The sequence below is a fragment of the Aethalodelphis obliquidens genome, unplaced genomic scaffold, assembly GCF_003676395.1.
Source record: "Aethalodelphis obliquidens isolate GAN/ISIS:26980383/991018 unplaced genomic scaffold, ASM367639v1 scaffold58, whole genome shotgun sequence".
In the NCBI taxonomy this organism is placed as follows: domain Eukaryota; kingdom Metazoa; phylum Chordata; class Mammalia; order Artiodactyla; family Delphinidae; genus Aethalodelphis; species Aethalodelphis obliquidens.
The window spans coordinates 6,896,331-6,922,540 of NW_020838002.1; the positions used below are offsets into that span (position 1 = coordinate 6,896,331).

A 26,210-nucleotide genomic window follows, 5' to 3' on the forward strand; every position below is an offset into this window, starting at 1 on the left:
GGACTGAGGGGATGGGGGAATGGAGAGAGATTGTTTAACGGGCACAGAGTTCCTGTTTGGGATGATAGACAAGTTCTGGAGACGGACAGTGGTAATGACTGCACAACACCGTATGTATACTTAATGTCACTGAATTGCCACTTAAAAATCGTTAAAATGGTATGTCATGTTCATTTTATCACAATGAAAATAAAAGACAAAATCAGGCAGGATGAGGCACTGGGTTGTAGAAGAGACTGCGACTCACCGGGCAGAAGGGGGCTCTCCTTGGGCTATGCAGAGAGAGGGCCAACAGCACACAGGAAATCCTGCCTGCACAGAGGGGTTCTTTCCCCATCTGCATGGAGTAGGCCAGGGGACAACGACAGCCCTGTTGACGAGGAATGTTCATATGGTCTGCAGAGTCACACATGCCACGGGGATGGCCGTGCAGGGATACTCTGTGGGACATTTGTAATGGCTGAGTTATGATACACTAGGAAACAGCTATTAGAAAAGGTTAGTGTGTCAGGACATGCAGCGTACATCTTGAGAGCCTCGGACGGGAGCTGGGAGAGGAGAGATGGCTGGCCTGCCCTGCAGGGCGAAAGGAAGAGGACGAGAGAGAGAGGAGCGGCAGAGGCCTGTCCTGGAGGCAGAAACCACTTCTTCACTCATTCATTGAACAAACATCACAGAGCACCCCCCCAGGTGCTAGCCAGGGGGAAAGTGAGGGCGAGAGGGGGGTAAGAGGACCCACTCAGCTGGTGACGACCTTAAGGCACCTTCACCCCACCACCCACCTTGCTCAAAAAATATACCCATATATAAAACAAGAAATTAAAAGCTGTTCCTCGGGCTTCCCTGGTGGCGCAGTGGTTGAGGGTCCGCCTGCAGATGCAGGGGACGCGGGTTCATGCCCTGGTCCGGGAAGATCCCACATGCCGTGGAGCGGCCGGGCCTGTGAGCTGTGGACGCTGAGCCTGCGCGTCCGGAGCCTGTGCTCCACAACGGGAGAGGCCCGCGTACCGCAAAAAAAAAAAAAAAAAAGCTGTTTTTCATCCCCACGTTCTTGAAAAAGGCAAAAATCCCTCTTACTTGAGCTGTTCAATCCAGAACAGGAAATAAGATCAAAACTGCCAGCGTAGGCTCCCCCTCAAGCCCCCCGCCGCCCCCGGGGCCTGGGCCTTATTCCCAGGAGAGGGCCTGTCCGCCAGTTACCAGGCATCCACCCTTACGGGATTCTTTTTCCTAAAGGGCAGGAGCAGAGAGGAGCACGGGCACGCCAGGGCGGGAGAGCAGAGTTTGCGTCCTGTGACCGATGAATCCAGACTCACATGCACAGTTTCCTGAGGTCTCACACCCCTTACCTCCACGTGTGCAAGGACGCAGAGAAGCCACATGTGGGGGCACGTTTACGGTCAATGACAGCTCTGCCTCACTCGAAATAAGAATGTTTAAACAGGGAACTTTGTTATAAAAGGACATTGGGACTTCCCTGGTGGCGCAGTGCTTAAGAATCCGCCTGCCGATGCAGGGGACACGGGTTCGAGTCCTGGTCCTGGAAGATCCCACATGCCGCGGAACTACTAAGCCCGTGTGCCACAAGTACTGAGCCTGTGCTCTAGAGCCCATGAGCCACAACTACTGAAGCCCGTGTGCCTAGAGCCCGTGCTCCGCAACAACGGAAGCCACCGCGATAAGAAGCCCGCGCACCACAACAAAGAGTAGCCCCCGCTCGCCGCAACTGGAGAAAGCCTGCACGCGGCAAAGAAGACCCGACGCAGCCAAAAATTAATTAATTAATTATTTTAAAAAAAGGACATTGTGTCCAGGGCCTTCCTGAAACTTGTAATGTGTGTATGTGTGCGCAGAGGCAAGAGGGGAGCAGGCAGTATAGCCTTCTCAGACACCCGCTCCTTCCAGAATTGTACTGCCCAAGAAGGTAGCCACTAGTCACGTGTGGCCAGATAAATTTAAATTTTAATTATTTAAAATTAAATAAAATTTAAAATCGGTTCCTCGGTCATGCAACCACATTTCAAGTGTTCGATGGCCGTCACGTTGAACAGCACGTGTATTAGAACATTTCCAACATCACAGGAAGTTCTATGAGACAGTGCTGTTCCAGAACCTAAGGGGAGCCCTCCTCCTCAGCAGCATGATGTCCCGGCATACCATAATTGGGGGGCTTCGTTACAACGATCTGGGGGGGGACCAAGGACTGTGGACAATTGATCCCCAACAGAAAAGCCCTTCCACAACCTTCTGGGAAGGGCAGGTAAGTGCAAAGACCCCCTTCTCCTGGGCAGGCAGAGCTAGGGTGAGTAGTAGGCCCACTCCCCACGGGTGTCCTTGGCCTCAACCAAGATCAAAGCTTTGGCCCGGTTCCCATGGTGAAACCTGACACCCAGGCAGGGAGAAGCAGGAATCCAGCTAGGAGCCCGAGTCTGGTTTCAGAAGCTGCAGGGCCCTGGGCTCAAGGACCTGATTCAGAAAAGCGTCTCCCGCTTGCCCTGCCAGGACGAAGGAGGTGCTTAGCATCGGCAGGGCTCATCCATTGTCCCCTCTCCTGGCTGTGCCCCATGGTGGCCCTTGCATTGCCTCCTTGGGCTTCTGGGAAGGAGTCAGAGGAAAAGGGCAGCTGAGGCAGGGTGTGTGCTGATGGGGTATGGGAGGGATACTGCTTATTAAAGAAAAAAACCATTTGTTTCCAGGAACCCAATGCACCAGGCTAAGGAAATGAATGCAAAGGGAGTCTGAAAGCACACAGAAGCCCGGGTGCTTGAGCCTGTATCTCAAGAAATTGTCAAGGCAGCTCCTGCCCCTGCAGCACACACACCGCACACATGATAGAAATGGCTGAGACAGCTTCACTCCTGACTTAACTGATCTCCTCAAGAATTTCCCCATTTGAGTCAAAGGGGAATCCCTGTTCTCCCTGCAGGCTGTCTCAGCTTGGCCCTGAAAGTCAACCAAAATGAGCTGTAAATCTGAAGTTTTTCCTGCAAGCTGCAGATTGGGGGCTAGGGGCTGGGAGGTGGGTGGGCAGACAACCCACAAAGAGTGGGAACAGCTGGAAATGAAGCCCAAGGGAGGACTGGTGAACAGGGGTTCCAGTCCTGACTCTGCCACACAGATCCTTGAGCAAGCTCCTTTTTCCTTTCAACCTTTTCACAAAAATAAAACAGATACAGAAAACTGCACAAAATACATGTAAGTTTAATGAATCATCATAAGGCAAACACCTTTCAACCACTCATGTCAAGAAATGAAACTCTGCCAGGTGCTCCAAAACCCTCTCCACGTGCCACAAGCTGTTTGCATGGTAATCACTTCCTTGCATTTCTTAACCCTCAAATGTGCATGCCTGAACACTCTACTTAAGTCTTGCACAGTGTCTTTAAAGTCTATTTTAATCTACAGGTTCCCCCTTCATCCCTTTTGTTCCTTGTAATTTATGAGCTGCACAACCCAGGCTGTTTAACTCCAGCCTTCCCTACTATCTGAAGTTCATGGAACAAGTTTCCTTTTCTCCCTGAGTCTTAGTTACTGCTTCCTTACCAGTGCCACCCTGCCCACCTTATGGCGCTCCTGTCAACAACAAAAAGAGACAGCCTCAAAGCACATCAGGAAATGCTTATGAAATTACGTTAAGCAAAGGATGCAGGATGCAAACGGATACATATGGTGTGCTTTCAACTACATAAAGGAAAGATGCACAGGAAAATGGAGCAGAAGAAATACTCCAATCTATCAATAGTTGTCCTGGATGTTGGTGGAATTCTGTACCCCCCTTTTTCTTTCTTGTATTTTCCACAATTAGCATATAACAATGTGATAGGGGACAAATCATTTTTAAACATTTTCAAGAAAAGAGCGCTCTGAAAGCGTGGCACGAGATCGAATGTGTCACCAGGCTTGTCTGCTCTCCTGTCACAGGACCACTTGGCTTTGCTCTCTGCTCCCACGGCCACCACCAATCCAGCTGGGATCCTCGGCGTCCCAAGCCTGCTTCCCTTGATGCCTCCTGGCTGGTCAGCCCGTCTCCTTCCTGTCTTTGCTCTGTGCCGCCAGCAGAAGAACTCATCTAAAACATGCCAGGTCGCTTCCCAGCCCCTCAGTCTCGTGTAAAGATCAGACCCCTTCCCTTTTCTGCATCAGCCGTCACCACACTCAGTGAGCATCAGGGTCACCTGCAGGGCTTGTCAACACACACTGCTGGGCTCTACCCCCAAGGCCACTGGTTCAGGGACCACGGAGCACAGCCGTCTGCACCTCTCCTCTGTCCTCATAAACAAGGCCTGTCCAGCTTTCACGCCCCTCTCAGGTTCCCCTTTTCCGAGAGGCAGTCTCTGGAAACTTCGGCCGATATCGATCCCCCTCTGCTCTTCCAGGTCAGCCACAGCACTCAGCGGTCTGGTGGCCTCGAAGAGGGGAGAGAGCGCTGAGTGGCCGTGATGATGGGCAAGGTGGCACGTCATCCTTTGCTGCCTCCTTCTATCAGACCTCTATCAGACCTCAGGGCAGACTCAGGGAGGGACACTTCTTCAACGCCCCCACGCCACCCAGGGGGTGTTCTGCATGTACCAGGGAAACTGGGTCTGTTTCATTCACAGACACCCCAGCGACATTCACACACGGGCTTCTAATGATTCACTCATTCATTCACTGGCAGGCAAAAAACACTTAGGGAGGACCTACTGTATGCCAGGATATACAAGATAAAAATCTCTTTTCACAAAGAACAAGAATTACAATAGCGTGGGTTATAGCAGAAAGGGCTCTGTGAGGAGCCCTTCCAACTGCAGCACGAGAGACCGCTGCGCACACACAACCGTGGCCTGAGAGGCAGGTGTTGGTGCCGCCAGTAAGCACACACAGGTGTGGACGCGCCCTTGTGCAGCCATGGGAAAGGCTTGGCTGCCGGTCACAGGCTTCGTTGTCCCCCAGCTAAGCCACCCTGGAGTCGGGGACAGGATTTATGGGTAGATATTGTTAGGAGAACAGATGTCCAGGCAGGCGGGCAGAGCAACTGGGAACAGTGGTCGTGATTGTGCCAGCCTGGAACCCAGCGGAGGGAGGCAAGAAGACACTGCGGTGTCTGAGGAGCAGACCCCTACCCCGCTTCTTCGAACACCCGGGGCTCGGGACCCTTAGGCTCTCTGCCCAGCAAGACATTCAGCAGGCTGAAGACACCATGGACTCTGTAAGGCAGGTTCTGGCTTCTCCATGACCTTGGACAACGTTTACTTCCTTGTGCCCCAGTTTCACTATCTAATAATACCTTTTTAAAAAGTAAGTAAAGCCAAAAAACAAGATGATAGAGATCACCGTCGGAAGAATAAAAGGACAGATTAAAAACAAACAACAACGGGCTTCCCTGGTGGCGCAGTGGTTGAGAGTCCACCTGCCGATGCAGGGGACGCAGGTTCGTGCTCCGGTCCGGGAAGATCCCACATGCCGCGGAGCGGCTGGGCCCGTGAGCCATGGCCGCTGAGCCTGCGCGTCGGAGCCTGTGCTCCGCAGCGGGAGAGGCCACAACAGTGAGAGGCCCGCGTACCACAAAAACAACAACAACAACAATGCCACTTTGTAAAAGTAAGAGGAAGTACAAGGAGATTGGGCAGGGAAGATCCATCAGCACCTCAATGTGGAAACCCTAAAGGTACTCGGGCATCCCTGAAGCCAGGATTCTCAGGTGGAGGGGTGCAGCAGGATCTCCGGGAGCTTCTGAAAGGCAAAGGTCCAGGGCCCTCTACTGAACCAGAATCTCCTAAGGTGCACACAATCCTTGTCCTCCAAACCCCAAGCAAGTCAAAGAGGCTCAGGGGGGCTTCCCTGGTGGCGCAGTGGTTGAGAGTCCGCCTGCCGATGCAGGGGACGCGGGTTCGTGCCCCGGTCCAGGAAGATCCCACATGCCGCGGAGCAGCTAGGCCCGTGAGCCACAGCCGCTGAGCCTGCGCGTCCGGAGCCTGTGCTCCGCAGCGGGAGAGGCCGCAACAGTGAGAGGCCCGCGTACCGCAAAAAAAAAAAAAAAAAAAAGAGGCTCAGGGGTATTCTGGGCCGCTCCCAGTGTACCTGGGATATACTATCTCAGAGGTGAATGGCAAATTATCTAAAAGAGGGGGAGGGAGGGACAGTGGCTGCAGGGAAAACATCAAGGGAGCTCAGAGACAAGCTGGAGGCGAGAAGGAATGTCAATATTGAGGTGCCCTTCCTTTCTGCTCCCCACTCCAGAAATCTGGTACTGGAGAGGAGATAACCTCCTCTTCGCACAGGTTGACCAGTCCTCCAGGGACCTGCTGCTTCAGCCACGTGTGGCCGAGTCCTGGGCTGCTCCTTCCTCTGGCCACCATACCATCCCAGCACTTTTCCCTAGTCCCGTGCTCTTAACTCCTCGGCCCTAACAGCCTCACCCTGACCAACTGCAATTTTACGATTCAGAACACAGACCTCCTCCTCCAGGAAGCCTTCCCAGATGCACTCCTTGGCTCTCCCCTACATGGCCTGGGCCTGTTAGATTCTTGCTGCACCATCAAAATGGCAGCACTAGTCACATGATATCAAAGTTACCAATGTGCCGGCTGGTGGCCCTGACAGAGCAGGCATTTTTTGGTCTCATTCAGCTCTCTGTCCCCAACGCCTAGTTCAGTGCCCAGCATAAAGCAGGTAAGCAATATGTACAGGCAGACCTCGGTTCATTGCCATTCACGTTACTGCACTTCACAGATGCTGAGTTTTTTACAAATTGAAGGTTTGTGGCAACCCTGCATCGAGCAAGTCTATTGGTGCCATTTTTCCAACAGCGTTTGCTCAGTTTGTGTCTCGGTGTCCCATTTTGGTAATTCTCACCATATTTCAAACTTTTTCATTATTATTATATTGGAGCTGGTGCTCTGTGATCAGTGATCTTTGATGTTACTACTGCGACTGGCTGAAGGCTCAGATGATGGTTGGCATTTTTTTCTCAGTGAAGTATTTTTTAATTAAGGCATGTACATTGTTTTTTTTTTTAAGACATAATGCTATTATACACTTAATAGACCACAGTATAGTGTAAACATAATTTTTATATGCATTAGGAAACCAAAAAACGTGTGTGACTCACTTTGCTGCGATATTCACTTTACTGCGGCGGTCTGGAACCGAACCTACAACATTTCTGAGGTCTGCCTGTATATTTATGCTGATCAGGAGAAAGGGAGGGGAGGAAATTTTAAATCAAACAATGGCACACTTTTCAAAACTCTAGGGAAATTATAGCAAATATTTTCTTTAGCGCTGCCTATGTGCCACAGAGAAGCCTGAGACACAGGGAGGGAAGGGTGGCCACGGTGGCAGAGCTGGGTGAGAATCCAGGCAGTTTGGCTCCAGAGTCGCTGCTCTCAACCACTCTGCCATGGTACCTGTGGTTCAAAGGGAAAAGAAAAAAGAGTAAAACCTGGAGAAAATAGCTCCCTCTGCAGTCCTTTCTCCTGTGGCTTGGGGGTCACCCTTCAGACAAAGCAGAGATTCAGGCTGCTGCCCACGGGAGCAGAAGCAATTGGTGAAGGCCTCTCTCAGTGAGGTGCCAGGGACCCTGCTGCAGCCCCTGGGAGAGCCCGGAAGTTAGCAGTCCCAACTGGGAGCTCCCGGAGGTCAGTTTAGCAACAGGGACAGGGATGATGCCATCCAGGGCCTTTTTGCTCTGGGCCAGTGAGAGGATGTCCCACCAGCCCAGGGGGCTTCATTCAGGAGAGGCTATGAGGAAAAGCAGGGACCCGGGGCGGCATAAAAGTAGGCAGAGAGAAAATGCATTCAGAGTTAACCGGAATGATTGAAAATGGACCATACGCCAGGCACTTGGTGACGTGCGTCCCCACGGGATTTAATTTTCACACCAACCCAGTGAGGCAGCTGCCACTCTCCTCGTCTTACCAACAGGAAACTCGGGCATTGTTCTGCTGGAACAAGAGAGAGCAGGGAGGCAAGGCTCCCAAATCAGGTGTGTTTGGCCAAGGCTGAGTAGAGATGTAAGGGTCTTTGGGTAAAGCATTAAGGCTACTTGCTCTTTGTTCTCTTTCTTCAAGACAGACCAAATAAAATGGGATTTAGGTGAGACTCCAGAAGAAACTTTCTTGACTGTAAAGAGGTGTTAGAAAGAGCACTTCCCAGGAAAGACCCCTGAACAGTGCATCACTCCAGCAAGTGCCTGTTCTGCAGCAGGAGACTGGACCGCCTGACCTCTATCACCTGACGCACTCGGAGTTCCCCTCAGACATCTTGACTCCAGCTCCAGTCTCAAGGGAGGCTTTTGGACAACACAAATCTGAGGTTAAACACATCCTTTGCTAAATTTGACAAGCAGATGGGTGGAGAGTTCCGATACTGAAATGAAGCGTGGAGCTGGCGTATTTGATCAACGAGTAAAGCTGGCACGAGCGTGGTACTGAGTGATAAAAGCCTACTGTTTCGCCTGTTGGATAACATAGCTTGTCAAGCCAGTAGCGACCGAGATGACCACAGGAAGTGTGGCAGGCAAGCCGCTCAGGCAGAAAACTGTTCAGCAAGCCCGGTCCTGCATGGGCCACCCTCGCGTACTTGCTACTGAGCTGCTGGGGGTCCGTGAGGACACAGAGCAGATCTGCTGTCGCCCTGGGCTGCTCGGGCCAACACTTTTGCCTTGACCTGGAACAACAGTCTCCCTGCCGTGATCAGCCCGGGAATGCAGGACACCCTGGGCAGGAGGAGGGGGCACCTGCGGGCCTGGATCACATGCAAAAATGCTCAGTCTAGTCTAAAGAGAGGCTCCCAATTCTGAAGTTTCATTTCAAACCAGACAACTCACTGGTTTGAGTCAAACACAGAATTTACTATTTACCATAGAACAATCATATGACAATGATTTTGCAGTTTACCCAGATGTGGGGCTTCCTTAAGGTAAAAGGGGTCACAGTATCAAAGATGTTCAAAACCTCTCCACCCTCCCCGGAGAAACCAAGGCCTGGAAAGGTTAAAGGCCTCGTGCAAAGTTCCTGCCAGAGGATCAGCAGGTCCCAGCTCTCCCACCAGCTTCCTGCCCCAAGTGGCCAGCAGCTGCCTCTGTGCTGTGAGTATGGGGCGCGGGGGGGGGGGGGGGGGGGGGGGGGGGGGGGGGGGGGCGAGGGGGCTGAGTGTCTATAAACCATGGCGCACTCGCTCCACCCATGGCCTCATGACGCACGAGGCTCCACCACACAGGCCAAGCCCAGGCACGGGTCCCCAGCTGGAGGACCGACTATGGCTCCCCCAACCTGGGAGCTCCAGGCCACTGCAAGTCTTCCTGTGCGGTCCCCACCTTCCCCTTTGAATCCCAAAGAGGGGAAGAGGGTGGAGAGCAAGGAAAAATCCCCAGCCGGCAGGCATCAATTTGCCCAAAGCAAAGGCAACGTAAAGGCTGCGCCTGTTTCCATGGAGACGCGATGGGCGAAGCAAAACAGAGCGATAAACACAAACCGTCACCACCTTCTGGGCCAGTGTGACCCATGTTGTCAGGCCAGAGCCCTGACGGGAGGACATCGGAAGGATTACAGGCAATCAGAAGAGCCGCAGACACACCGGAAGCCCTTTCAGTAGGTAGAGAGCGAGGCAGCACCCCCCACCGGCCCCCAGGCCTACAGATTAGCCTGGCCCCAACTCTTGAGAAAGACCCTGAACAAAAAAAACACCAAAGTCCAAAGTGAATCATTATTCACTTTACAAAAGGATTCTTTGCTTGACAAAGGGATTCCTTGAAAGGGCCAGAGCCCAAGGTAGACTGGAGCTTCGCTTTGTTTCATTATTTACTTCTGTGGGCCAGAGGAAGAGGGGGAGAAGGGAGTAACTTGCAGCTGAAAGTTTGTTAGAAAAGATGACAAAATTCCTAAGGGGAAGGCGTAGAGGGGTGGAGACAAGACTGTGCTTCTAAAACATTTGCCGGGAGAGGCCCTCGAGAAATCGAGCCAGGGCAGCTTTCAAACAGGAGGCAAGAGAGCCGAGTGCCTGTGGCCCGTCCCCCGGGAAGGGCACAGCACAGGAGGCGGGCAGCAGAGTTTCCAACAGGTCCCCACGGGGTGGACCCCAGAGCCATCAGGCTGCGAGGAAAAGCAGGGAGCAGTAAGGGGCAGCAGGAAGGCAGGAGGCCAGCAGCCGGCTCAGCAGGTGGCAGGGGTGTCACCCTTTATCAGGTGACATTTATTTACGAAGCATCTCTTTGCACGTGCTTGCCATCCTGGGGAGGGATGCCCTGCCCTTGCAGAGTCTCAACCAGGCCTTCACTCCACTCGGTCTTTTTCATAATTCCTACGAGGAACAAGAAACAAGCGTTGCAACAGTAAGAATATTTCCTGAGCGTGCGAACTAGCCATTGTCTCCTGTACCCCCTCAACCGCCCCGTGAGGGAGACATTATTCTTATTCCCATTTACCCATGTGGAGACAGGCACAGAGAGGTAAGTAACTTGCCCAAGGTCATGCAGCTAGTAAGTAGCAAAGCCAGGATTCAGATACAAGTCTGCCCAACTTCAAAGCCTGTGAACACTAGGCTAAATGCCTGCCGCATCAGCCCATTTCACAGACAGAGATGCCAAGGAGGAGAGAATGCAAGCGAGTTGCACTGAAGCAGGGGATGGACTCTGAGGACCAGCTCTCCTGACACACCCAAGGCTTGTTTGACTTGTGATACCGCCCCTGGGAAGGCAAGCCAGCTTTCTTGGTGGGGTACGTGGACTGCTCTGTGGCCATTAAGTCACTCACCGGGTCTGGGCCTCTGTTTACCTCTCTGCCATTCATCAGTATAGTGTGAGTCCCCCACTACCTCGCTGAGAGAGAGGAACTGGGAAGAAACGTGGGGCAAGGTCCAGGGCTGTCATCAGGGAGCCCACGGGAGGAACAGGCTCAGTCCCAGCTCCAGAGATTCACAGAGATCCACAGGCTCTGGGTTGAGCAACGTGATGTTCACAGAGCAAAAGCCTAGGCAGCATCTCCAGGAGGCATCTGGTTCAATGGTCTGCCCACCAAGGTACACCTGGGAAACTCGGGGACTTCCTGACATGGTTGGCCTTCAGGGAATCAATTTCCAAAACCTCCACTTCCCCGTGGTGTCCTTCCACATACCAGTGTGCTGGGAACCATCGGAGCCCACCAGCTCTCTTTCGAGGTGGCCCTCCTCAACGCTTCCCCGAAGAAAGGCCCATTCCCCCAGCCACCCAACTTTACTCTGGTGCTTTGCCCTGGTAAAAGCCACCAAACAAAGGGACAACTCAAGAATGCAGCACTCCTGGGAGGAGTCTCCTGAGGATGGACATTGAGAAGGGAGCTGGCCTTATTTTACCAAGACCTTCTCTAGCTTATCTACCCATCTGTTTATTTTAGAATTAGGAAGGAAGGAAGCTGACACAGGGACACCTGTTTAACACATTTATTGGAATAAAAAAATGGAGTCAGAGTTTTTCCAACACAAAGCATGATTTGGCTGACGGTCTAACAACGAGGTCCAGCTTTGCCAGTTAGGAATTACGGCAGACATTTTCCATAACTGTGTGGGCGGAGTTTGCCGTTCTAGGTTTTGACAAAATAAGCCTGGAAATACGCTCTGCTTAAAGTTATGAGAAAAAAATTTTATATGTGAAGTTTTAAATGTGTAAGGAGATACAGTTTTTCAAAATTCTTTTGGCAGGTGTGGGAGCAAAAAAAGTTTGAAGCCTGTGTCTTTACTTCCCTGGAGCCACACTCAGAGGCTGTAGCTTCCACACTACCCACTGGGCCATGAGAGTAATAGGTTCTCAAGAGAAGGCAGCCGCAGTGCATATGACAAGCATTCGACCTGGACGAGTGCAAGTTTATTTCTGCTATTTCTGCTAATTCTTAGCTGTGTGGATCTGGTTAAGTCACCCAGACCCCCTGAGACTCAGCTTCCCCATAAGCAAATGGGAATAATACCATATGAAACATAATAAAAATCCTGATGTGGGGCTTCCCTGGTGGCGCAGTGGTTAAGAATCCACCTGCCAATGCAGGGGACACAGGTTCGAGCCCTGGTCCGGGAAGATCCCACATGCTGCAAAGCAACTAAGCCCGTGTGCCACACCTCCTGAGCCTGCGCCCTACAGCCCGCGAGCCACAACTACTGAAGCCCGCACGCCTAGAGCCCGTGCTCCGCAACAAGAGAAGCCACCGCAATGAGAAGCCCGCAAACCACAACGAAGAGTAGCCCCCGCTCTCCGCAACTAGAGAAAAGCCCGCGCGCAGCAACGAAGACCCAACACAGCCAAAAAAAAAAAATCCTGATGTGATGATGATAACATTGAATGAATAACAGAGAAGTGCACGGCACGAACAGCACCAAATAGTAGCCAACCAGCAAGTGTTTTCTGTTTGGCTTGGACAACCTGATGGCCTCTATCTCCAGATGGTACTAATAACTGATATTTACTGAGCACTTACTATGTGCCAGGCACTGGGCTAGGTGCTTCACAGGCCCCAGTTCGTTTTGTCTTCACATCCATCCCATCGGCAAGGTGTCATTCTTATTCCTCGATTTATAAGCACAGAAAGCTTACACACTTGCCCAGCTCAGTCGGCTAGAGGTTAAAGGCCCCGTGGGTCTGTTCAGTTCCAGAGCCCGTGCTCTAAACCCTCCCTATTCAAAGTGCGGCCTCCGACTGGCAGCATCTGCACCGACTGGGACCTTATTAGAAATGCAGGATCCCAGGGCCTATTCCATACCTACTGAATCAGAATCTGCATTCTAGCAATATCTACGGTTGATTCCCATGCACATCCCTGTGGGAGAATCCCTGCTCTAGATCACCAGTCCAGCTGATTTACAACCTGGTTTTATCTTGCTGAAGGCAATATTAGAATGTTTGCTTTCTCCACACGTGCACACACACAGCTGGCAAGCAAAGCAAGCAAGGTGGTTAAGGGTTACAATAATCCATCAGTGACACATGCAAAAGGCGTATTTTTAAAAGAGCTGGGAGGACTCACGTCAAACACTCATCAGTGGTTACCTCTGAGGAGTGGTATGGGATGGGGAGAAGGGGTGGTGGAAGGGGGGGCCATCTGTTTTATTTGTTTATATTTCTCGTTTTTAATATTTATTTATTTATTTATTTGGCGGCACCGGGTCTTAGTTGTGGCATGCAGGATCTTTAGTTACGGCATGCGGACTCTTAGTTGCAGCATGTGGGATCTAGCTCCCTGACCAGGGATCGATCCCGGGCCCCCCGCCTTGGGAGCATGGAGTCTTAGCCTCTGGACCACCAGGGAAGTCTCAGGCCATTTGTATTATTTGAAATTTTTAATAAAAAGAATGGAGTTGTTTATTGGTTACACAATTTTTCATAAAAAGCATGACAGTTCCCCGGAAGGCCAGGAAGGGGGTCCCTAGGGAAGTGTTGGTAGAAGAAAAGGGTTGCTGGGCTTGTAGTCGTAAGACCTGGATTCAAGGCCAGGCTCTGCCCCTAATTTGCCTTGGGACAGCAGGGCTCTCACTTGGCATCTGTGGGCCTGTGTTTCCCCCACTATAAAGGGGGGTCGCCCCACGTACCCTTCCAAGCCCCACAGCATGGGTGCAGGGACCAACCGCGCAGCGAAATGCACAACAGGCCTGTGCGAAGGGCAGGGTGCTGTGTTTCTTGAAAGGAAAAGCGACGAAAGAAAGCAGTGAAACATTCCCCCTCACTCATTCCATTCCCCAAACACAGGCAGTCCATGACTTTATAAGGAAGACACACACAGCAACCTGGATTTAGAGTCCGTGGGAGCCCCAGGCTGATTTTCAAATCCTTATTCGAACTTAAAAGTTAGGTTTGGACGTGGTTCAAAACACAGAGAGAAAGGGCTTTCTCAGCATCTTGCCCATTCTCTTTGCTCCTCGCCGGGTTTCTCTGCAGGCTCAGGACTCGGGGATGCTGTGTTGGGGCACAGATGCTCCCCTCTGCTGTGCTTTCCATGCCTCCCCACACACGGCCCCAGCCCCGGCGCTGCCTCCCAGCTGCTCTGAGGGTCCACAGTTCGGCTCACTCTGGCCGATGCCTTAGTTTCCCCACTTTTATCTTAGAACCGGAAGGAGCAGCAAGTCCTCCCCTAGCTTGTCTCGGGGGAGGGGTGGAGTCTGGGTCCACAGGGATAAAGACACTCGCTCCAACCCACAAAGCTAGCTTAAAACAAATAGAGCTGGGTCGGGTTCTCTATGACCTTTGGAAATACCTCCTTTTCCTTAAGATTTTTCCATCATTCTTTTGCAACTTGTCCCCTCATTCTGAGAGATGCACAAATCTGAAGACTAAAAGCTGCTGTGCTTTTCCTCAAACTGAATAAGATCCTAAAACCACACAGTCTGAAGGTATCATTGAAACTGAGCCAGAAAAGAATCCCCTGTCAGATTTTCCAATGAGAACCAGGCCCTTCGAAACCATCATGAGCTTCAGCTACAGTGAAGTAATGGCGAAAGAAGCCTCCACGCAGGCAGTTCCAGCCCCAATATACTTACGTGGCCTTAGGCACCTAACGTCACCTCTCCGAGCCTCAGTTTTCTCACCTTTCGGGTTTAAAAAGAAGATTCTAGATAAGAATAAAGCCTTTCGTGCAGAGTAGGAGCTCAGTAAATAGCAACTATTACCATCATGATCATCTCACTCAGGACCATCCAACCCAAAGACAGGGGTCTGTCTAAATCAGTTCTCCACTCTTGTCACACATTAGAATCAACTAAGGAAAGTTTTTTCCTTTTAAAAAAATACCAGTGCCCAGACCTTATCCCCAGTGACTCTGATTCAGTCGTGTGGATTAGGCCCGAGGGAATCAGTACATTTGTTACAGCTCTCCAGGTGATTCTAATGTGCACCTGTGATTGAGAACTGTGCTCTGAATCCTTGCTTCCCAACCTTGAACGTGCACACGAATCTCCTAGGGGCCTTGCTAAAATGCAAGTTCTGACTCAGCAGGGTTAGCGTGAGGCCTGAGAGTCTGCATTTTCAACTAGCCCCCAGGTGACGCCAGTGCTACTGCTTCATGGCCTCAGGAAGAACGGCACCCAAAACTCAAGGTCTTGGGCAGATGGCTGGCAAGTTTATAAGATTCTTCTCTGGAAGTCTCGAAGGCTGGCTCTGTCTAGCCAGGCTAGAGCTCACTGCCTCCTGGAAGTAGACAGCCAACTATATGCCCTCAGACTGGGGCACAAGGACCCAGAACCAGAGCTTGTCCTCAGATGACTCTCTCTTCGGCTTCATGTTGTTTTTTGGCGGTGGTGGGTGAGGCAGGGAGGGGTGGTCTTAGCAAGAGCCTGCAGACACGCGTGGCCACAAAGGCACACTAGCAAGTTAATCATGACACCGCACCCTGCATTCCTGTGGAGTTGCCTTCTCAACACCGTCGAAGACAAAAGCCAGAAGGGAAGGGTCCTACTTACTTTCACTCAGATCGGCGGGGTGTAGGAGGGCATGGCCCGACCTGGCACCATGGCCCATCCAGAAGGAGCTGAAAACAACTGCACCTCTGGTCCGCCTGCTTCCTCTGAGCAGCCAAGCAGGAAAGCTTCCTGCCTGGAGCTGGCTAGGTAAGTGCACAGTTGAAGGGACTCCAGGGAAACATGAGGTGGGAAGGGGCTGGACGGGCAAGTCCCTCCGGCTTTGAGGGTGGTGCATTTTGTGACTCTAAACAACATCAACAACCCAACACTGACGGGGCACCTATTACGTGCCAGAGAATTTTACAGAAATACTCTAATTGGATCCTCACGTCGACTTCGCAAGTCAGGCATCACTGCTTTCATTGTACGGGTGAGAAGACTGAGGCTCAGTGGATAAGTAATGGAACCTACAGAGGACAGAGTCAGGATCGGAAGCCAAGCTCAAAACTTAAAATCTCTCGATGCCTCAACTTACCCTTTCACAAGAAAGGGAAAAGCATATAAATGAACAGAACTGAAAGTGGCTTCGTTATTAATCATTATCCTCATCAGAAGTGTAGTTAAGAGATACTGGGAGAAACGGTTGGTGTCTGTCCTGACGTTCAGGTGGCTAAGCCCAGACCCCTGCAGTCCCCAGGCCCTTGAGGGGAGGGTGAAATGCACCTGACGACGCCAGGGTGAGTACAGGAGACTTCAGGGGAAGGCCCGGCTGTGGGATACAGCTAGGGTCCAAAAACCCAACAGCTCAAGGAAGGAGACGGAGCTGAGTCACAGCTGCATGTTCCCAGCACCCGGGCCACCATGCCAGGCCCAAGGCTGGAAATGTGCCCATGGGCCCTGAGGGCCAACCTGAACCTGTGCCCCATCGCCTCACCCCTGCATAAGTCATGGAGGCTTCCTGAAACAGCCGGGGGCCGTTCAAGGACTACAGCACCAAGGGCCAAAGAGGCCATGCTGGGAGCCTCTGTCCCATTGGCCCCAGGCCCCTCCTCCCAGCACCCTTGCAGCTCTGGATTAATATTACACCCATACAACCCCGACAGTGGCTCCTGACCATCCAGCTCCGTGAAGGTCTGAGGCTTAACATACAGACAAGCTGGAGATGGAGGGGAACAACAGGGGATGCACAAGGAGGCAACAGCGTAGCCACTGAAAATGTTTTAGAACCACACCATTTCATTAAGAATGCTCATTCTACAGTGTTACATGAAAAAGCTACATGCAGAAGTATGTCATCAGTAAGATAACAACTGACTGTTTAAGAATCTATGCACATTAAGATGAAGAACAGGGCTTCCCTGGTGGCGCAGTGGTTGAGAGTCCGCCTGCCGATGCAGGGGACACGGGTTCGTGCCCCGGTCCGGGAAGATCCCACATGCCGCGGAGCGGCTGGGCGTGAGCCATGGCTGCTGAGCCTGCGCGTCCGGAGCCTGTGCTCCGCAACGGGAGAGGCCACAGCAGTGAGAGGCCCGCGTACCGCACAAAAAAAAAAAAAAAAAAAAAAGATGAAGAACAGAGGGAGACACAATCAAATGTTATTGGTGGCACCATTTAAGTGATCAGAATGATCACTTTTTTTGGAAATTAAGCATTTTCCAGTTTTTCTGGAATGTAATGTAGAAGGTAAACTACACAGGGGTCAAAGGAGCACATTCTTTTTTTTTTTTTTTTTTGATTGAAGGACAGTTGAGGAGCACATTCTGACTAAAGTCCGTGTGTCTGAGGAGTCAGGATGAAGACTTGCAGAGAGGGCACAGCCCAGGCGAGACAGTTCACAGCAATGAGATGGAACAGGCACATCTGCAGTCCAAGGCCACGGGGCTATGGTGCTCAGACCTGGGCCAGCGGGCCAGTGGGGGACCCTTCCCAAGGGGCTGGAATTCTCCAGGGAATATAACAAAAAGCCCCTTAATCCTTAAAGTGCTCTAAAGGACTCTATTGAAAGGCGCCTACTGAAAGAGTGCAGTCAGGTGCTCTGCCCCACGCTGGGGGCAGCAGACAGCTGCCACTGCAGGCTCCAGCGTCCCTCGAGACTCCCGGCCGAGGAGGATTCCTGCCTGTGCTGCAAAGCCCCACCAGCACAAGGACAGAAGAGAGCTGAGCTTCACCATATGGGGCTCAGGAGCCTCCTGGGAATGCCGGCGGGAGGGGGAATGGCAGGTCCCTAAGCCCTGTGCAAATGTGAAGGAGGGAAGAGGTTTAAAGTGAAGGAACAGCACCAGCTGTCGCCAAAACAACACTAATTACAGGGGCTGTGCCGCCTGCACCAGGCCGGGCTCTGCAAGCAAAGATCCTCCCAGGGGCCCGGCAGTCACCCAGCCGCCTGTGCTTTGCTGCCTTGTGGATGGGCTGCAGGCCTGTCACCCAACTGGGCAGGGAAGCCCAGGCCCAGAAAGCAGCTTCCACAGGTCCTGCTTACTGAGACGTCCCCATCACAGGGTCAGTTGCCTGGGCTGCGGGCCAGGGCCAGGAGACACTGGAATGTGGACAGGACTAGAGAAGCTCCTTCTCTGGAGTTTTGTTTTTTTTTTTTAATTTTTGGCTGCATTGGGTCTTCGCTGCTGCTCGCGGGCTTTCTCTAGTTGCAGCGAACAGGGGTTACTCTTCATTGCAGTGGGCGGGCTTCTCATTGCGGTGGCTCCTCTTGTTGCAGAGCACGGGCTCTAGGCGTGCAGGCTTCAGTAGTTGTGGCTCGCGGGCTCAGTAGTTGTGGCTCACGGGCTCTAGAGTGCAGGCTCAGTAGTTGTGGCACGCGGGCTTAGCTGCTCCGTGGCATGTGGGATCTTCCCAGACCAGGGCTCGAACCCATGTCTCCTGCGTTGGCAGGAGGATTCTTAACCACTGCACCACCAGGGAAGCCCTCTGGAGCTTTTAAAGACCTAAGTATCTGGAATAGCAACAGTAAAATAGGAAAAAATTGATGTCCTTGTCCCTTGAAGCTGGGGAAGGGGCAGAGTCAAGTGGAGAGACCAGAAACGCCAGTTCTCAGGGGCTCCTCACTCGCAGCTCACAGCTCATCACGGCAAGGAGCTCAAGTTCCCCATCACTGACGGGGCGTGGGGGCGGGGGGTGGGCCCTGGACGTCCTCCTGCCCAAGGCATTTCTGCTGAGACCCTGGGGTGGACTGAAAAAGGCCCACACTCAGGAAGCCAAGGAAGGAGGTAGGAAGCACCCGGGTCCAGACCCGGGTTTTGTCCCTGTTCTGTGGCTTCCTAGCCATGGGGCTGGTGCCAAGCTGCTTCACTCCCCTAAATTAGGTGTAAGCGGTACCCATCCTCGCTACTGCATCAAAACGTGTGCGGATCCACGAGAAATGCATGCGATGGTATTTCTAAGACTATCAAATGCTAAACAAATGGAAGGTGGCATTATGACTAGCGGGGCATCATTATAAAGCGGGGGCATTTTGCTTCTCTCTCATGACAACATGCAAATTAGAAGCAAAAACAGACACATGCTTTGTTTTTCAAGCCTTTCACCCACACACTCTAAAACAGGACTGGATGGGGCAACCTCAGGAACATAGGATGGGGCTCCTGAACCGGAGGGGAAAGGGAAAGGGAGAAAGGAGTAAACAAAACCAGCGAGACTAGGGAAGAAGTAAGAAGGTTAGAACCCAGATTCTGGCCTCCTGGGAACGAGCCCCGCGTCCCTGGGAAAGAGGCCGAGATGAAAGAGAGGCGCAGCTGGGGGAAAACAGGCCGTGAGAACAGGATGCGATTGTTCACCAGGACAGGCTGAGCAGCCACCCCGGCTTTGTGCGTTGATGTAATTAAGGCCCGGTAGGTGGGGGCCGAGGTTTGGAATCCTTTAGCTCCTCGCTATTCTCCCGGGACAGCTGAGCCCGAACTTGGGGCTGGAACTGGGGGTGGCTCAGCTAAAAGGGGGCAGCGGCCCAGGCGGCCAGAGGCGAAGCCCTCATTCCTGCCTGAGAGGCACTTCCTTCTCCCCAGTACTTTCCCCGGGAGTTCCCTGAAGGCCGGCCTCTGCCCTGACCCCAGTTAACACTCCCACTAATTGCTGGGGCTGCGAGAGCCCAAAAGCCCAGGGAGCAAAAGAGCCTGAGTTAATTAAGGAGAGAAAAAAAGTCTGCTTCTCTGTTCTTCCTTCCCCTCCTCCCTGCTCCTCTGGGTCGGGCGTCTAGTTTCAGGGAAGCTCCAGAGGCAGGGATCTTCAGCCTGGAGCCAAAACCAACAATGGCACATGGAAATTACTGAACGGGAGCAGCTGGGCCGCGAGGGCTTCTAGAAGCCTTGCTCCAAAGCTGTCCAACTTTCCAAATTTCCCAGAGGTATGTCAGGGGGCCACTCCACACCCATCCAAAGGAAAGCCTCATGGTCTCAGTCCAAATACTGTTTGCTCTCAAATCAGCACAGCACAAGTTCTTGCTACCAAGGTGGGATTCCTCCAGAGGGCAATGGGCATTCTGTAAGCTAAACAGTAATAATGCAACATAGGCCATTTGACAGATATTACCTCATCTAATTTCACAACTACCCTATGAGGTAAGTACTATCCTTGTCCCGACTTTATAGATGGGGAAACTGAGGCTTAGAGGAGATAATTAATGTACCCAAGTTCAACAAGCCAGCAAGCAGCAGAGGAACGATTCAGACCCCTGCACTCTGACTCCACAACCTGCCACTTGGATATTCTAGTACACTAGTAACAAGCCTTGTGGAGCTTCTTAGCCAAGGGTCCTTGAGGTTTCGATGAGGTCCAGGGATCTCCCCCCAATGACATCAAATGCACAATTGAATGTGTTTGGGTGTGCATACACTCTTCAGGGTGAAGGAGGGTGTCGAAGTTCTCTTTAGATTATCAGAGGGGTCTGGAACCCAAAAAGAGGTTAACAAACATGGACCAGTGAGGTGACACCCCAATCCAGGCCTGCTAAGTTGACTCCAGAACACAGATCTTCTAACTTGAGTCCTCTACTCTTTCACTTCATCTCCTCGTTCTGATGAAACATCCAAGCGGGAAGCTGAATTTCTCCGCAAAGAGATGATGCACTGGCCGTTTAGAATTAGGCAACTTAGCACTGAAAATCCACCACCCGGCGGGTGAAAGGGATTTCCTATCCACTGCTTCTTACTTCTTTCCACCGCTGCAAAACAAGTTCCAACATTGTCCCAATCCTGATCCTTGGTTTTGCTTGGATTCACACAGAGGAAAATACATTACCTGCAGCCCTAAACTATCAGAAATTCACAGGGGGAAGAAAGTTTCTGTTCCAAACGAATTTTCTACACTTTTAAAGACAGCTGTCTATCTAAAAGCAATGGTATTCCCTTAACTGCAGCCACTGTCCTCATTTTCAGATGCTCCAAGACAGCAAACAGTAACAGTGCTGCTGCTGCCCACAACTGACAGCCAGTATTATCGAGCACGCATTCTGCGCTCCACCCACGCTTACCTCATTTAACCCTAACTCCAACCCTAGGAGGCAGAGGCGTTATTATCTCTGACTTACAGATGACAATATGAAGACTCAGAGAGGCTAAACAGCTGCCCAAGAACACACAGCAAGTTAAGTGACAGAACCAGGGTTCAAACCCAAGTCTATCTGACCCCAAGATGGGGCCCTAGACCAGGGCCACTTAAAGCAGGTCTGCAGACCATTCAGAAACTGTTAGTCGTGTATCCTTGGCAAGATAAGCACAGGAAAAGAGAGTAAGTAAGGGTTTAGAGATGTTTCTAGCAATTTGATATTGCTACCACGTTCAAACATGCGACGGGAGACTTGCCTCTTTGAATAGGGAAAGCATATAGACCAGTTAAGACTTGTGCAGAGGGTCATGCTCGTCGGGCCACATATCCGTCCCCAGAAGAATGAAATAAACCACCCATCCTTCACCTCAGAGTTTGAGAAGCACTGCCCTAAAGCGCTCTGCAAGGACGGGCACCTACGCCCCTCAAATGAGGCCACCCCTGCAGTTGCCCCCCTCAGCGAGCAGTCTTCTAGCAAGGCATTCCTCAGGCTTTTACGTGCCCGCAAACCACCTGGGCCTCTTGTTAAAATGCAGACTGACTTGGGCAGCCCGAGGTGGGGCCCAAGACTCTCCATTTCTCACCAGGTGGCGTGGGTGCTGCTGGTCTGGGGACCCGACTTGAGGAACAAGTTTCTAATGGCACATCACACAGGGGCAGATAAGGCTGGTTCCAGAAACTCCACTGGACAAAGCCAGCCAGAGCCCAGCAAAGGGCCCGAGAACAGGCTCGCCCCCCGGCACTGGCTGTGAGGGGGCAGAAGGCCCTGCATGGGACCGGGTTCCTATCACAGGCAGCCCTAGCAACACACCTTTCCCACCCCAACCTGAGCCTGGGACACCAGGGGCCCTTTTTTCCTGAGTTGCAGAAAAACTGCCTTAAGGGCAGAGAAGAGCGGCTCTGAGGCATTTGCTACCTATAACCAGACCCGAGAAGAGGAGGTATTCTGATTAAACTGTGCCTCCTGCCTCAGCTCTGCTCCTGCCACCCTGCAGCTGGATCTCAGCCAGTGATGCCCAGGGAGGACTACCACACACGTGTTTGGGTCATCCCAGGAGGGCAGAAATGGCTCCTCAGTGGCCACTCCTGTGGCCAGAAAGGGCCACGAGCAGGGAAACTCCAAGGGGAAATGGTTCCCACTTCCTTCAGGTTACCTGTCTTATTCCCTGGAAGTTCTTGACCGTAGAGACTTTCCTCCTTCTTACCAGTCTGTCTCTCCTAATTTAACTTATGGCCCAAGGACTGAAGGACTATGTACTTATTAAAGGGGCAATTCACAGTAAAAGGCTCAGATCTCCCACTCATTCAGGGATTCACTGTTTCATTCAAAACTATTTATGGGGTAACTGCCATGTGTCAGGTACCATGATGGACTCGAAAGACGAGGGACACTTCCTCACTCTTCTCTAAGAAGTAGGGAATAAATGACCGAAGGGGCCATGAAGCCAAGCCATTAACTAAGGCAAGGGGCACTGCATCTTCCTGGAGCCAGCAGGAAGGCGAGCTTCTGCACAGTAGCTTTCATATATGCACGGACTTAGGGAAAGTCAGTCCGAGGGTGGGGCTGGGCACTTGAGGCCGATGGTACCTGACAAGGGCTCCTTGACTTGACTCACAACAGGGCGCAGAAAGGCCTGAGGGTTACTGACACACACAGCAAACACAGAGGGGCTTGACGTCCAAACCAAAAGTGTCTGGACAAGACACAGACCCAACTCTGGCGAAAATCAGGCTGAAAAATCAACTCCGGATCTCAGCGGACTCTCATGAAACCACGAGGCTCTTTCTTCTTTGCGAAAGCAAACCACATTCTCCTACCTCCAAACCCTGCCATGTGCTATTTCCCTACAAGATGCTCTCACCAATGTCAGTAGCACTACCACCCCCAATTGTGATAGCCAAAAACGTCCCCAGACACTGCCAATGTCTCCCAGGGGACAAAATCATCCCCATTTGCAAACACTGCACTGGAGGGATGGCCAGAAACCCTGGCTGTGCATGAGAAACACCTGGGGAGCTTCTAAAACTCACCCATGCCTGGGTCCCACTCCACACACATTCTGATTCTGGTCTAAGATTCTATACGTAAACAAGAATGTCTGTCACTTTACAGGCCCTTAATGTTGCTTTAATGTGCTGGTGGACTCATCCATTAGACTGACTCTCTCCAGAAGCATGAACTACATCTCTTATTTCCCTCTCTCCACAAAGCTCCAGACAGTGCTCCATGCAGTGCCTATTTTATGCTAATCAGAAGAGTCTGGAAAGTTCTTGAGCCCTCTCCACCCTCACTTCAAATGAAGAAGCCACTTCAAATGGCACCATCTCCCCCAGATGACAAGAAGAATCTACAACCTCCAAACCTCAAAAGCAGGAGGGGATAGAGGAGATGGGGGCCGATGAGAATGCAGCCACCCGACTTGGGTCTCAGTGTCCCACCTCTGAACGAGTCCCCCTTCATGCTCTCCTGTGGGTGTGAGGACCATTTGCTAAATGGCCAAGACACCCACCTATGTACACTCAAGTTTATTGACCCCCCACTTTTCTTGACCAGAATGGGGGCAGCAGCAGCAGTAGAAACTCCAGTCTACCTGATTGAACGCTGTTTTCCTCAGGCTGATGGCGACCTGAAAATAAAGGCAGGCCCAGAATCAGCTCCTTTCTGAGCTGGAAAGGTTAGGATCTTTCCCAACACCTCGCTCAAGGATCCCCAGGGGGATCTGGAGAGCTGATTGACAGAGGCCTGGCCAGTGTTAACAGTTAACTGATGTAGTCAAGTTCATGTCCTGCCTCCCCATCTCCCCACACCTGAGGCTGCCCCTGCTGGCCACCCCTTCGGACAAGGCCAAAGAGGGATGGAGTGTCAAGGGAGAAGATCTGGCTATTAACCCCTAGCCGCCCTAAGTGGAAATGCATTCATCATTCACACATTCGTTAACAAATGTACAGAGACTACCTTAAAAGTGATACACGTGCTTAGAGAGCAGACATGCCATTCTTCCCAATTTTTATACTTGAGTTAAAGACAAAATGAAGGGAGGGAAATCCAGCGGCCAAGCTCCCCCAAAGACAGCAAAGGCTATTCAAGCTCCCAAGATCAGCTTTCTCACTAAATTTCACTGGCTAATACATAAGAATGTAAATTGCCATTTGGTTACATTACACTGAACGAGTGACTTAGTATTTTCTCTGATATTTTCTCATTTGCCATTCATTGCCCAAAGGATGCGTGAGTCTTAAAGATCTGCTTCAGGTGGCCCTGGCTAGCTTGCTAAAATCCGTCTAGGGCAGGCGTCCGCAACCCCTGGGCCGCGGATCGGTAGCCATCCGCGCGGCCAGTTAGGCACCAGACGGCACAGCAGGAGGTGAGCTGCGGGCGAGTGAGCGGCGGGCGAGACAGCCGAGCTTCATCTGCGCCTCCCCATCGCACGCACAACCGCCTGAACCGTGCCCCAAACGCCCCAACCCTCTGTGGAAAAACTGCCTTCCGCGAAACCGGTCCCTGGTGCCAAAAAGGTTGGGGACCGCTGGTCTAGGACACCGAGGCCTTCCATTCTTGGAGGCCAGCAGGATAGGGATTTTTTTTTTTCCAAGCTTCCTTCCCTCCCCTCAGTTACACACAGACACACACACCCTGTTGCCTGGAGACTGAACACATTCCTCATGCTTACGTTTCTTTTCATTCTCCAGAAGCAGGATCTGTGGAAACTGGGGCCTCCAGGAAACAAGCCTGGGGCGGGGGAGGAGGGGACCCGGAGTGACACTTCCTCACCAACAGGCCACCCCCTCCCCGCTGCCCCCCTTTCCTCCCCGGGTCTGAAAAGCCCGCTGGCTGCAACTGAAGGGCTCCCACAGGGAACAAGGCCCCCTTTGAAAGTCCGTGTTGACCGCAGCCCGGCCGGGGTTGCCATGGCCACGGTCCTCCCGGCAGCCCGGAGCCGGCACAGCGCCGGGACACCCGTCCTGACCCCCTCCCCGGGGCCCCGCGGGCCCCCGACACCCCTCTCCTGCACCCCGCAGCTGCTGGAAGCGCCGATTTTCCTCAAATCAGAAAACATCCTCCTAAAGGGGACGAAAGGGGATTAAGGCTCCCCCCGGAGCAGGCCGGAGGCGCCTCCCTCCGGGCCCTGCCTCCCCGCCCGGCCGTCCGCTCACGGGGACAAGGACCCGCACGACCTCTTTCTGTCATTCATTCTCGCAGTGCCCAGGGCCCAGCGGCCAGGGAGGTCGGGAGGGGCCGGCTTGGGCTCGGCCTCGGGCTGAAGCCGCGGGCCGCCGGGACCCCGGGCCTGACGGCGGCAGCCGGGCAGCTCCAGCCTCGCCAGGCCCACGTTCCTCCCGGTCCCTCCCCCCGCCCCACCCCCGCCCCCCGCCCCGCTCCGAGAAGCCAGAGGGAGCTGGGCCTCTGAATAATTCAGCCCTCAAATTGCTCTGTGGTCGGAAGGGTTTCTTCATTTATTTTTTAACTCTCCAGCAGCTGCAGTTTCACCACGGGAAGCACTTTAATCCCAAACGTGGATCTGGTTTGAGACCCGGGGCCTCCCAGGACTGCAGGGAAGGGGGTCACTGAACTTCCAGAATCCAGCCAACCGCCCACCCAGCGCCAGGGCTGGGAAGCGGCTGCAGGTCGGGAGGAGGGCGCAGGCCTCCAGGGAGGAACTGAATTACTAGAAAGCCCTGAGCATCAGCCCCCTAGGCTGCCTCTAGTGGACCATGCCCAGCCCCCGCCCCCCAGCTTCCCACCCTCCCTCCCCACAGTCCTGATGTTCAGTCTGGCTCAAGAGGCCTGGAGCACACAGTGTTACCACGCGGCCACAGGTCCCTGGCAGCGGGCAGCTTTGGCTTCCGTTAATCATGTTAGCTGATGTTTTACTGAGCCTTCATGTCATATAACCCTCACAATAACCTAATGAGGTAGGTACTATGAATATCCTCATTTCACAAGTGAGGAAACAGACTGGAGGAGGTTAGGAAATGTCCCCAGGTCATATAGCTAGCAAGTGAAGGAGGATTCACACCCAGCTGTCTCACTGCAGACGGCAAGCCTTAATGCCCATGTTACATGGCCCAAGCATACGCTGCACACAGCATCCTCCGAGAGCAGAACTCGGCCCGAAGAGGTGAAGAGCCTTGCTCGTAGTCACACAGCCCACCGGGGCAGTGTCGGACGAGGACTGAAATGCCATGATCTGGGCTAACACCCTTTCCACAATCACAGTGTCAACTACCGAGGCAAGTGAGAGCACACTCCCAGTATTCCCTCTTTTACAACGTTACGGTCTAACGGCCTATAATCGTAGCTTGACCCCTGGCAATGCCCCCATGCT

General features: G+C 52.5%; 1 protein-coding gene across 6 annotated transcripts in view; it reads right to left on the minus strand.

Annotated features, from left to right (window-relative positions):
* CUEDC1 (CUE domain containing 1) overlaps nucleotides 1-26,210 on the minus strand; it is a 76,653-nt gene that overhangs the window by 37,484 nt on the left and 12,959 nt on the right. For 4 of the 6 annotated variants that reach the window (XR_003428767.1, XM_027087151.1, XM_027087150.1 and 1 more), the window contains exon 1: nucleotides 14,476-14,522. The exons of 1 other annotated variant lie outside the window; for it this stretch is intronic. The gene's annotated coding sequence lies outside the window, so the exon portion shown is untranslated. Of the gene's footprint in view, nucleotides 1-754; nucleotides 767-14,475; nucleotides 14,523-26,210 lie in introns of those variants that run through there. One more of the 6 variants, XM_027087148.1, reaches the window with a different exon arrangement.